Source organism: Marmota monax, unplaced genomic scaffold (assembly GCF_021218885.2).
Source record: "Marmota monax isolate L192 unplaced genomic scaffold, Marmota_monax_Labrador192_F-V1.1 WCK01_AAM20220418_F8-fsc01590, whole genome shotgun sequence".
Taxonomy (NCBI): Eukaryota; Metazoa; Chordata; class Mammalia; order Rodentia; family Sciuridae; genus Marmota; species Marmota monax.
The window spans coordinates 41,812-54,759 of NW_026695035.1; the positions used below are offsets into that span (position 1 = coordinate 41,812).

The 12,948-nt window shown below is 45.7% G+C and overlaps 2 long non-coding RNA genes across 2 annotated transcripts; one reads left to right on the forward strand and one right to left on the reverse strand.

The window, feature by feature from the left end:
• The first annotated feature begins 4,913 nt into the window (after positions 1 to 4,913).
• Positions 4,914 to 7,565, forward strand: LOC131423545 (uncharacterized). Its single transcript, XR_009225250.1, has 2 exons — positions 4,914 to 5,909; positions 6,028 to 7,565. It is a non-coding gene; the product is annotated as an uncharacterized LOC131423545 (long non-coding RNA).
• Positions 7,566 to 10,400: 2,835 nt separating this feature from the next.
• Positions 10,401 to 12,934, reverse strand: LOC124081446 (uncharacterized). The gene is made up of 2 exons (XR_006848043.2): positions 11,800 to 12,934; positions 10,401 to 11,607 (listed from the first exon to the last, which is right to left on the reverse strand). It is a non-coding gene; the product is annotated as an uncharacterized LOC124081446 (long non-coding RNA).
• Between the last annotated feature and the right edge of the window lie 14 nt (positions 12,935 to 12,948).

The window sequence follows — 12,948 nt, forward strand, 5'->3', positions numbered from 1 at the left end:
AACCCCAGAGTCACAGAGCAGAAGTTGGTGACCAGGGCCTGGGAGGGCAGGAGAGTGACCGTCTGCCTGAGGGACACCTGGTTTCCTTTGGTGGTTATTAAAAGCTGTGCAACAAGGAAAGGTTGTAATAACATTGCACCATTTCAAATATCACTAGATCCGATTTTCAAATGGACACTATCAGGAGAAATGAATCTCATTTAAAAACAAAACCCCCCAAAAAACCTGAAAATTCTGGGATTCTGCTCAGTGACGTCGGGTATAAACTCTGGTGACAGGAAGACACTGTGGCGCTGCAGACCCCAACCGTACTCTGGACCACAGACTCAGAGTTGTTAGGAATACCGGCTGCCAGGAACTGAGAACCTACTCTGCCGAGTCAGGTGTGGCTCTAGCTTCTTCCTAAACCTTGGTCCTAATTTTCCCTGTGGTCTTGGGTCCTATAGGAGGAATCCTGACTTTATGGAGAACAAACAAGGGCTGGAAACCAAACTGATTGTCCCAGGGTCACCCACCATGCAGACCAGGGCTCTGATGGACTGACCAGTCTTTGAAAGTCAACTCCAGTCCAGGGTCATTTCTGGACAGAGGAGGGGGAAAGGGAGGAATTATCAAGGGGCTCCAGGAACCTTCGAGACTGAATTAGTCTTCACGTCCTTATTGTGGGGACGGTTCCGTGGGTGTATGTATGTGGCAGACCTAACAAGCTGCTCATTACATATGTGTGGTTTATTCTTATCAGTTTCACCTGAATAAAATTATTTTAAATGAATAAAAGATATTAAAAGACAATTCAACAAAAGGCAGATGCCAACTATCCCTAAGGAAATATGGCAGACACCACACATCATTATGGAATTGTAAGAAAAATCAATTAATTTGAAAAGAAACAAACAAAATTGACAAAACAAAAATTTGGTTCTTGGAAAAAATAAATAAAATTGAGAAACCATTACCCACAAGGAGAATGAGGGAGAAAATTCAAATTACTAAAATTCATGATGTAAGAGGAAATATCATGGTGGACACTATTGAAATACAGAAGGTGATCAGAAACTGTTTTGAAAGTTTATACTCCAATAATATGCAAAATCGTGAAGACATTGACCAATTACTAGAGACATGTGACCTCCCCAAACTGAATCCGGAGGACATACATGGTTTAAGCCCATCAATTTAAAATAATGAAATACAAAATGCCATCAAAAGCCTACAACTAAGAAAAGCCCAGGACTAGAGAGACTGTCAGCCAAGGTCTATGAGACCTTCAAAGCAGAACTACCAAATTTCTCAAATTATTTTGTGAAATAGAAAAGGAGGAACCCTTCCAAATTCATTCTATGAGGCTAGTTTCACCCTGATACCAAAACCAGACAAAGATACAAGGAAAGAAAATTTCCCACCAGTATCCCTGATGGTCACAGATGCAAAAATTCTCAATAAAATTCTGGCAAATAGGGGCTGGGGCTGGGGTTCAGTGGTAGAGCACTCACTCGCCTGCCATGTGTGAGGCACCGAGTTTGATCCTCAGCACCACAATAAAGTCATGTGTCCATGTACAACTAAAGAAAAATATTTTTTTTTATAAAAACCCTGGCAGATAGCATACAATAACATGTTTAAAAGATAGTGCACCATGATCAAGTGGGGTTTCTCCCAGGGATGCAAGGTTGGTTTAACACATGGAAATCAATAAACATAATTTATCATACAAATGAACTTGAAGATAAGAGTCACAGGATTATCTTGATAGATGCAGAAAAAGCATTTAACAAAATTCATGCTCAAAACATTAGGAAAACTAGGGATAGAAGGAACATACCTTGACTTTGTTAGAGCCATCTATGCTAAACCCATGGCCAGCATCATTCCAAACGGAGAAAAATTGAAAGCATTCCCTCTAAAACCTAGAGCCACACAGGGATGTCCTCTTTCACCATTTCAATTCCACATCATCCTTAAAATGCTAGCCAGAGCAGTGAGACAGAAGAAGGAAATTAAAGGGACACAAATAGGAAAAGAAAAACCCAAACCATCACTATCTGCTGACAACATGATTCTGTATCTGGAATATCAAAAAAAATCCACTGGAAATCTTCTAGGACTCATAAATAAATTCAGCAAAATGGCATGATATAAACTCAAGACCCATAAATCCAATGTGTTCCCACAGATCTCTGATGAATCCTCTGAAAGAGAAATTGGGGAAACTACCCCGATCACAATAGCCTCGGAAAGAAAAATACAATATTTTCAAATTAATCCAACCAAAGAGGTGAGAGACCTCCACAGTCAAACATCAGAACAGCAAGGAGGGAAACTGAGGAAGGCCTTTGAAGACGGAGCCATCTCCCACGTTCTTGGGTGGGCAGAATGAAGCTTGGGCCATTGTGACAATGGCCCTACTGCCAAAAGCACTGCACAGATTGAATGCAATTCCTATTAAGACACCAATGATGTTCTGCATAGAAATAGTAAAAGATGTCATGAAATTCATTTGGCAAAGTAAGAGGCCCCGAACAGCAAAAGCAAGCCTTAGCAATAACGGGGTCAAAGGAGGCATCACAATACCAGTCCCTGAATCACACCACAGCGCGACAGTAACAAAAGTGGTATGGTTGTGGCATGAAGACAGACAGACCAACAAAACAGGATAGAAGACACAGAGAAACCCACATAGACAGTTCTCTCACCCTAGACAAAGGCACCAGAAATACATGGGAGCAAAGAATGTCTTCAACAAATGGTGCGAAAACAGGAAATCCTTCTGCAGCAAAGTGAAATTAAACCCCTCCCTCTCACCCTGCACCAAACTCAAGTCAAAGTGAATCAAGGACTTTGGCACTACAGCAGAGACCCTGAACCCAATGGAAGAAGAAATTAGCCCCAGATCTCCACCATGTCAGCTTAGGAGCTGACTTCCTTAACAAGACCCCTAAAGCACACACACACACACAAAAAAAATCAAGAATCAATAAATGAGAGGAATTCAAAGTAAAAAGCTTCCTCTCAGCAAACAAAGCAATCAGTCATACAGAGAGAGAATCTACAGAATGGGAGAAACTGTTTACCACATGCACCTCAGAGCGTTGATCTCAAGAATCTATAAAGAACTCAAAAAACTTTAACACACACACAAAAAAAGCCGATCAGTAAATGGGCAAAGGAACTGAACAGACACTTCACAAAGGAAAAAACACAACCCATCAAACAATATATGAGCAAATGTCCCCCGATATGCAGATGCTAATCACAAGGGAGGCACTGGGGTGGGGGATGGAGGTTGTTTGGAGTAGAGAGGGGAGTGGAGGGAGGGGGTGGGAGGGGGAAGGACAGTGGAAGCAGTCAGACATTATTACCCCACATGCACATACGATCACATGACTGGTGTATTTCCACATCCTGTATGGCAAGGAGGATGTGAAGTTATACTCCATTTATATATGATGTGTCAATGCGTTTCACTGTCAACTGTAACTCACTGTAACCAATGCAAAAAAATAAAAAATAAAAAAAGAATCCAAGAATTACAAACCTATAGAAATTAAAACACTGTGGTGCTAAAAAGTACACAATCTACAGACCAATGCCAGGGTGATCCCCCAAGAGCTTGCTGCACACTCAGCTTTGACCAGTGAGCCCATAATAGATAAAGGACAGTCTCTTTGACAAATGGTGCTGAGGACACTTGATATCCACATGCAGAGGAGAGAAATCAGAGACTTATCTCCCACCATACCATACCAAAGATCAACTCAAAAGGGAAAAAAGTGATGAGACTTGAATCTGTAACCTTCCTAGAGGAAGATCCTGGGGCCCCATGTACCCACCCCTCCCCATCCTTCTAAAGTGATGCGTATCATCTCGATTCTAGTTGGATCCCTACAGAGTGTGACGTGGATCTGAATATCATGCTGTACTGATTAGCAGGCAAAGTTATTATGTTTCTATCTAAAATCAAAGAAGAATAACTTGGTGAGTAAAATATAAAAAGAAAACACAAACGTCTGACAACATTGCTTTAGGAAATGGTCCCTTAGCTGTGACACTATGACACGGGACAGAATCATAAATAGGCAAGTGAAACGTCATCAAACCAAGAGCTTCTGCACAGCAAGGAAAGCAAGAACAGAGAAAAGGATCCAGCTGACAATGAGAGAAGTTACCTGCATATCCCCTAAGAGCACAGTGTCTCAATACAGAGGTCATCCCTGGAACTCTAGCAAGACACGGGTAAAAACACCTAGAGTCCCAGTGGTTCAGGAGGCTACATGGGGAGGATCACAAGGTGGAGGCCAGCCTCAGCAAGTGAGCAAGGCCCTAAGCAACTCAGTGAGGCCCTGTCTCTAAATAAAAATATAAATAAAATGATCTGGGATGTGGCTCAGTGGTTAAGTGCCCTGGGTTCAATCCCTAGTGGAAAAGGTCAGAAAAAACTTAAAATTCTATATTTGTTAAATTCATCATTTTGATCCAATATGCCTATGTTAATATGGTTTTCTGATTACACTCTGCTTTATTCTAAGGCCAACTTACAAGGGTTAACTCTCGATCTAATAGGTTTTAAAAAATAAGCTACAAGGCTTTTGTTTGCTTTGTGTGGGTTCACTGGTATATGTATTTGATACAAAAAAAATTGATCTATGAGCTCATAAATTAAAAGTTTTAAAAAATGGATCCAAATACCTTTGGTTAATATGATTTTAAAAGTTCAATTTAAATTGGAAAAATAAATAAAAGTACAAATGTCTTTAAAGTTACTAATGTACAGTTTTGTTTCTAGATGGTTAAACAGCTGTTAAAATGTTAATGTCTATAAAGTGACATCCATGGTCTCTAGGATTTTTCTTTAACAGGAAAAGATTACTAATACTATTCAATGCACTTGTCTGATACTTCGTTTTAAAAAAAAAGATACGTAAATTACACTTAAATGTATATGAAATTAATCATGAATGTGTTTGTTAGAGACATCTAATTGGTTTACAAAGTTAAAATGCTAACTGTTAAATGTAATATCAAGAACTCTTAACTCCTTAAGTTCCATAAGGTACACACACACACACACACACAAACTTGGTGTTTTCATAAATTGTGTAACTAAAAAAAAATAAAATTATTTTGTATTATCATAAAAACAAGGTTACTATAAAAGTCCCAACAGGTATAATTCTACATACAAGGAGTCAAGAGGTTTCAACTGCAGTTCAATTAAAGTACTGTAAATAACAAAAATTAATCCATTTTAATAAGGTAAAATATTTATCTAAATTTAGAAATTTATAAGGGTTATTTTAAGGTACAAACAAAAAGAAGGATCAGTGGATTTAAAATGATCAAAAAGTCCTAAATATAAGAATATATTTAGTAAAAAAACATTTCCAGGTTAAAAAAAAAATCTATGTGGTAAAGTATAATTAGAATACGTCCAAGTAAACCACAAGGGTCTAATAATATAAAGATCTACGAATAAGAGATAAATATTAAAAGGTTTATATGTAACTAAGCTGGTTATATATGTAACACAAATAGGGAACAACCTTGAATAATTTTAACTAAGGACAAATATTAATGTTCTGATATATTTATATCTTCAAATGACAAAAACTCCTAAAAATATAAGTTACATTGTGTGTTAAGTTTTATCCCCTAGAGCAAGTAATCTTGGAAAAATTAAGGTTTGTACATCTGTGGTTAGACAGCAACTGTTACTTTAAAGTATTGTCCTACGTTACAGAGTCTAGATTTGTTTAAAAGCTAACCTTGGTCAATATAAAAACATCAATAAAAGTGTGGCACGTTACTCTTCTCTACAGATTAAATGTGCTCATATCTTTCAGGTATAAAAGTCTTTAAGGTAAAAGGCTTTGATAGGCCTTGCTATGAGGACAATTTCCCTCCACCTCCTGGTAAGCAATTATTGATTTCTGTCATTTTCATGATATTCATGGACAGATTCCAGATGCTACAACTGCTATTTTGTGGTAATCTTGTTTCACTACTCATGTCTTTTTGTCTCTCTCATAGAGATGCCCACCCCACGTGAATTTACATCCTGGTCTTCCTGAATTAGATTTTTACCATGGACTCCTTGACCCACTCAGTTTCTAAAAAAGGACTCCAAACTGCTTGCCCACTGCACATTGCTCCCCTCTCAGATCAAAGCAAGAACAGTCATCGCCCTTTTCCTAACCAGTAGGAGGTCCCTAAAATTAGGGGGAAAATCACGATCAGTATAGGTGTTCACCACTATGTCTGGTTCAGGAAGATGGACCTGGAAAACTACTCCCAAGACCACCCTGGGTGACCTCCCAGAAAGAGACACTTGCTCCCACAACCCAACTTGTAAGTGGGACAACTCCCCATTCACCAAAAATTGTACTTCCCGGGTCCCACTTCGAACTCCTTGCCCAAGTCTCCAAACTGTCAATAACTCTGAACTATGGAACCTACTATTTTGATGGAGTTTAAAAAGGAAAGGAACACCTGGACTTATTACAAGGCCAGGGCCCACTGATTTATCAACCCAGATGGGTTGCCCCCATTGGAGTTCCCCTCCTGGCTGGTTTGGGAATAGCTGGATCTGCTGCTTTAGGAAGGCAGCTCTGACCACAGGCTCTAAAAATGTTAAGTCCCTCAGCCTCAGATAGATAGAGATTTAGGAGAACTAGAAAGGTCAGTCTCCAAACTAGAGGTGTCCCTAGACGCTCTGACAGAAATAGTCTTACAAAACAGATGAGGTCTAGAGCGTCCCTTTCTAAAACAAGGAGGACCTAAAACAATTACCATTTCTAAAACAATGTATGGCCCTAGGAGAAACTTGTTGTTTCTATGCAAACCATTCTGGGATAATCAAGGACAGTTTGGTGCTAATGAGAAACAGGTTAAAGGAAAGAAAGGAAGCACAAGACACTTCAGGCAATTGGTTCCAAAACCTATTCTCATGGTCCCCTTGGTTGAGTATCATCATTTCAGCCATAGTTGGGCCCCTTCTCCTGATTGGGATTCCTGTAGGACGCTGCCTCTTAAAAACCCTCCTAAACCATATACACAAGAATGTAGGTGAGGTCCGACTTATGGGCTTGTGAGCCCAGTATGGTCCCTTAGTCACAGAAGGATGGGAAAGAAACTGAGGCCTAATGATGTGCAAGATTGACATCAAACCTACTAAAACCATGTGCTAGTAAAAGCAAATGTGACTCCATTTTGTTTTGTGACTCCATTCTGTAGAACAACCAGGTCAAGTACAAGGGTCATGACTGGGGCAAGATGTTCTTTTCCTTTTGCTATGGAAACCTTTAAGAACATGGAACTACCTAATGGGGCATTGTTTCTGTAACTGGGGTGACTGGGCTGTGATTGGTTAGGCTTCCGCCACCTGACTGCACTCTCCTGCTTCTGTGACCTGGCTTGCTTGCATTGGCTAGACCCCCCTGAACATCCCTTTTGTGGTTTTAGACTTATAAGAAGCGCCCTTGAAATTGTCCGGGGCTGATCAGGGACGCAGCTTTATATTCTGGCCAGCTGCCGCCGGTGTGCTTCAATAAAGGCTTGACTCAATTATATGTGAGTGCTCTGGAAGTCAGTTTATGAAACCCCAGGCCAAAGCTTTAACTATAACCCAACAACAGAATAATGCACTTTCCAGAGACCTCCCGTGTTAGCACCTGCCTGGGCGTCCCCACGTGTCACCATCTGCAATCAGAAAGACAAGCTCCAGCTGCTGCCCTTCCTGGGCCAGCTTCCCCCCTAAGGCCTCATTTGTCTTCAGTTCCCACCACCTGCGGACAGGGGGCCACTGAGACCCTTAGACACCTCCATGGTACCAAATCTAATGCTCCGTCCTTGTCACCCTCTAGTTCACTTCTGAGTGGGCTCAGGACAAGAGGCCGCGCCTTTCCCAGAAGTCCGAGTCCTTCCATCTCCCAGTTTTTCCATCGCCCTTCCCGATGCCCTTGCTCTCCGCCTCCTTCATAGACTTGCCCTCTTCTCCATGTCACTCCATGGAGGTGGGTCCCGGGCACACAGCAAGGCTCCCTGCGCCTCTCGGTGCTCACCCCAGGTCACCCTCAGCCTCATGGCAGTATTTTCCAGGATGGGGGTCAGCCACCCCCCAGCTGGCTCCAGATGAAGATTCAGGGAGTGTCCCTGGTCTTTGGGCCCCTCCCCCACACCACTCCGTCACAAATCCCCGCTTCTTTTATGAGACAAAATTATCAACATGTGTCTGTATATATATCACACAACCTCGTGGATACGTGCACATAACACATACGTGTACAGGACATGTACGTAATTGTAAATAAATATACCAGGTCCAACCACTTTTGTCCCCCTGTCACCTGGTCATGCCACCATGTTACATGTTACCTGTGCGTCTCCACGACGTCGCCGTCATCCCTGCCCAGCCACCGCCAAACCTTCCCTTAGAGGCCCCGGGGCTGCGCTGTCCTCTGTCCAGCCTGACAGGCGGTGTCCCACGCATCCTGCTGCAGCGAGTCCCCAAGGTCGCCCTGGCAGGGTCGAGGCCGCTCCCCGTCCCCGCTTCTCCCCCTGCCCAGGACCAGGACGCCCTGCCCGGGTCAGTGCGGGGGAGGGCCGCCCCAGGACCAGCGGTGACAGCCACACGCCACCCTCTCGGCCTCCAGGTCACGCCGTCTACACCGCAGGCACCAGGAGGGGTCTCCGCGACACGCCGGGACCACGGTCGCCCCCAGAAACCAGTCTCCAAGGCGACATGCCCAGGACCCTCCCAGAGACCCCCGGACCCCAACCAGGACCCTCCCAGAGACCCCCGGACCCCAACCCACCTGGACACACGGAGAGTCCACCGCGTCCGTGAGGAGGGACGAAGGAGGCTGCGCAGCGGGTCCTCGGCCTCCCTCCGCGGCCTCCCGTGTGAGGGGGGAACTGCGGCCGGCGGAGCGGACTCTGGGGTCACTTCTTGGGCCGCTGGAGCCCAAAGGCACACTGTCGGCAGGGTCCACAGCGACCTCTGGCGGGATTCCCAGACCCACGGCCTGTCAGGCTCCTTCCCTCTTAAGGACGCGCCCGCCCCGCCCTCAGCTTCTGGTCCTCGTGCGGCGCTCACCTGGGAGCCCAGGGCGGGGCGCTCCTCGCGAGTGGTTCCGCTGGCCCCGCCCCCCGCTCCTCCTAGGGGTGGGGCTCCACTCGGCTCCGCCCCCAGCTCCACCCATTCGCTGGGCTTCGCTTGGCTCCGCCCCCAGCCCCACCCATTCACTGGGCTCCCCTCGCTCTGCTCGGCCCCGCCCCCAGCACCGCCCATTCGCCGGGCTCCACGCTTTCCACTCAGCTCCGCCCCCAGCTCCGCCCATTCCTCAGGTTCCACTCCCTCCCTAGGCCCCGCCCTGCCCGCTGCTCCTAAGGGTTGGCCTTAGCTGGATCGCTCCGCCCAGCACTTGGGCTCCGCCCACCTCCACTCGCTAAACCTGACAGAGGAACATCAGTGCTTCTAAGTGACTTCTCAGGGACCCTTCCACACCAGAATGCAGTCAGAGAGGAGTCCCCTGCTCAAGGTCCCCTGATAGAGAGGGGAGATGAGGCTGGTGGGAGCCTGCCTGTCTTCTGCAGCCCGTTTGCATCCCCAAAGCAGGAGTGAAGCCTGCAGCTGTGGTCCCCCAGGTGCTTCCTGGGTGCACGGGAGGTTTCACACAGGAGGCACCAGGGCCTAGACTCCTTATGGCATAATGGGACTCAGGACTGACTCTTAACCTGGGACAAGGCGTTAGACGCGTCCAAACTTCTCATCCCACCAGCTGGAGTGTGGCAATCAGATAGAGCAAAGCGCTTGCCTGGGGTTCCAGAGGCAGGTGGCCAGAGACCCCCTCGACCTCACTCCTGCCTCCCATGGGCTCTAAGGAAGGCCCTCACCATCTCCTGGACACTGGTTAGAAATACACGTGCTCAGGTCACATCCCAGGTGGGCTGCATCTGAACTGGGGGAGTGGGGAGCCCTGTGGATGTGAACAAGGCCTTCTCCTGGGGATTCTGATGCCAGCAAACTCCAAATAAGCACGTGCACACACACCCGTGGGTACTTAGTGTAAACTGGCCATGCAATGGTCTCGACCTCAAGTTCACTGGAGAAGCCTCTTCACCTGGTGGTCCCTGATGGGCTCAGAGGGGAGTACACCAGATCCTGCAAAATCATCAGGGATTTGTTTCTCCAATGTGGGGGTCAGGCAGGCTCCTTCAAGGGGAAAATGGCTGAAGGCTGCCATTTAAGATATTTTAAGGCAAAGATCAGCTGCAGAAATAAAGCATTTTACCTAAAATTTGCCATGGACCTCACCTCCCCTGAGATAATGCTCTGCCTCTCACCTTGCACCAAGTCAGGATGTCTCCAAAGTAGGCCAGAATGAAGCACAATTAATGTTACATTCACAAGATACATTTTTTTATTGTAAAGATTCCTGTCATGTAAAAAAAAAGAACCAGGGATATAATATGGGACTCATAAAAGATTTGGATAAAATGCATTTTTGGGTTCATAGCTACTATACCAACTGAACACACTTTTACTCTTTTTAATTTCATTCTGTATTTTCTTTGTAAAACTTTGTAGCTGTAGCCTGTTTGGTGTTTTTGCAGAAACACTGCATCTAAAAGAACACCTGAGTTCAGTGGAGTCAATTAGCCTTTAGATAGAAGATACAACCCACTTTCAGTATTAACAATGACCCTGATTAAGTTGAAGGGGTCACTATAAAATGATATGCACTGAAATGCAAACCCAGGACTCCCACTTCAAGACTGCAGAAACTGACTTGCTCGATGTTTAAAACCAAATCCTGGAGACCAAAGTTAAGGAAGTAAAAGGGTCAAGGAAATAGAAGCCAATATTTGGGCCCTGGCTCTCTGGGGTCAGCCAGGATCCAGGGAGATATGGTGTCCCTCTCAGGTCCCTACAGCACTGGTGTGAGGCACCCAAAAGCGTGTTCAGAGGGATTGAAAGGACCTCAGAAAACAGAATCCAGCCAGAGCACATTCTGCACAGAGGAGGGTCACTGAGTGGACAGGGAAATATTTTTGGATACATCAAGAGAAGCAACAGTTGTTCAGCAAGACTCTGACCCATCCTGTCACATGGCCCAACTCGTAGAGAAACAGCGAAAGGGGCCAAGAGGGTTCTCCCAGGTTCCCAAGAGTGATACCCCACAAATCTCAGAGTAGATAGGAAAATGGTCCAACTTGGTCTCAGACGCCTGGCAGGAGAGTCCAACCACACACAGCCAGACGTGGGCATTCACGGGATCAGATGATAGTTCTTTTCTGTGACTTGAGATGTACCTTTGTGTCAGTCCATCCAACAGTAAGTGGCCCTGGGAGATGGTGGAGGAAGGGCTTTCCTATGGGCCTGCCTGATGGACATCACAACAAGTTCCCTCAGAGTCACAATCAATCTATTCTGAGTCCATTTGACACCTACAACCTTTTTGACCTCCTGCGTGGGCAGACTTGATCTGTGGATGTTTCGAGATTGTCTGTCTGTTTGCTGGTGCGTTCATTATGAACTCGGGCTCAGACGCCTCCCCTGGAGTTCACGATCCATCCCGTGCAGCGTGGCATCGTGGATTTAATCAAGACCTGTAAAGAAGACAAGCTTCAACTGAGATGGAAGGACCTTACCAAGTGCCCCTAATCACCAGAATGGCTATCCTAATTGCTAAAAAGCAAAGAGCTGTGTGTATGTTGCTGGGGATTGAACCCAGGGCCTTGTGCCTGCAAAGCAAGCACCCTACCAACTGAGCTAGATCCCCAGCCCAGGAAAGAACTCACCAGTGCCCCAGGGGTGCAGGGTCACAGCCCGTGGTGTGAGGTCAGAAGACACTGCTGGAGGGGCAGGCAATACCGTAGGCTCAGCACGACTTTGAATCTGCTGCCATGTTTGAGCTGGGCCCAGCAGGTCCAGCTGTGGGTCCAGCTACTCAGGAGGCTGAGGCAGGAGGATCCCTGGAGCTCAGGGGTTCAAGACCAGCCTCTGCAGCAGAGCAAGATTTCCTCCTAAGAAGCAGAAAACAGTATCTGAGTATCTTCTGGCACAGGGTTGGTAACTTGCAAGATGGAGGCCCCCATGTCGGACATTCTTCCTCTGGTTAGAGTGGACATTTTGAGAGTCAGGAGGAATGGCAGCCTCCTTCATTCTTGGGGACCAGTGACCATGGAGCCCCCTGCAGTACCCACAGAAATGCAGCTGGAGTCTTCACACGCTAGGTGGAGGAAGAAGGTGTCTTGGGCTGTCCTCCAGGGGGTGACAAATGCTGCCACTGAACAGCTTTCACATTGACCTTGGGTTCAATCCAGCAGCCAGACTTGTTGAGTTAAGGCCACGTCACCACAGGTTAAAACCTGCCATCCTCTGTGCTTTAGAGATAGAAGGGTGCGGGACTGGGGTTGGCATTTTAGCTCCGGGTTCTCTGTAGCTTTTGCTGTGACTCCTGAGTGCCACTTAAACTAAAGGTCATTGGTGGGTGTAATGGCCAACACCTGTAATCCCAGCAGCATGGGAGGCTGAGGCAGGAGGATCATGGGTTCAAAGCCAGCCTCAGCCTCTTAGCAAGGCATAAAGCAACTCAGCAAGACCCTGCCCTCTCAACATGACTATGGTAATTAATGGTTAATATATACATAAAATGTGTGTGCACAGATAGTACCTGTTACTTATTTATTTTTATTGTGACATGCTTTATGAATTTGAATCCTTGTGCAGGAGCCAGGCTAAGATTGGCTAATTCTTCCTTTTCTACCCTCATGATGGGTTTATCATTCAGATGAAAATAAAATAATATAGACCAAAATTAAAATACAAAATGCAGTTGAAAAAATACATGGAGAATACAGGTATGATTTTGATGACAGAATCTGCAGTGTTACTTGGACAGTGCAAGGTATCAGCCTTGGGCAGGCACAGTAACAAAACAGCCCATT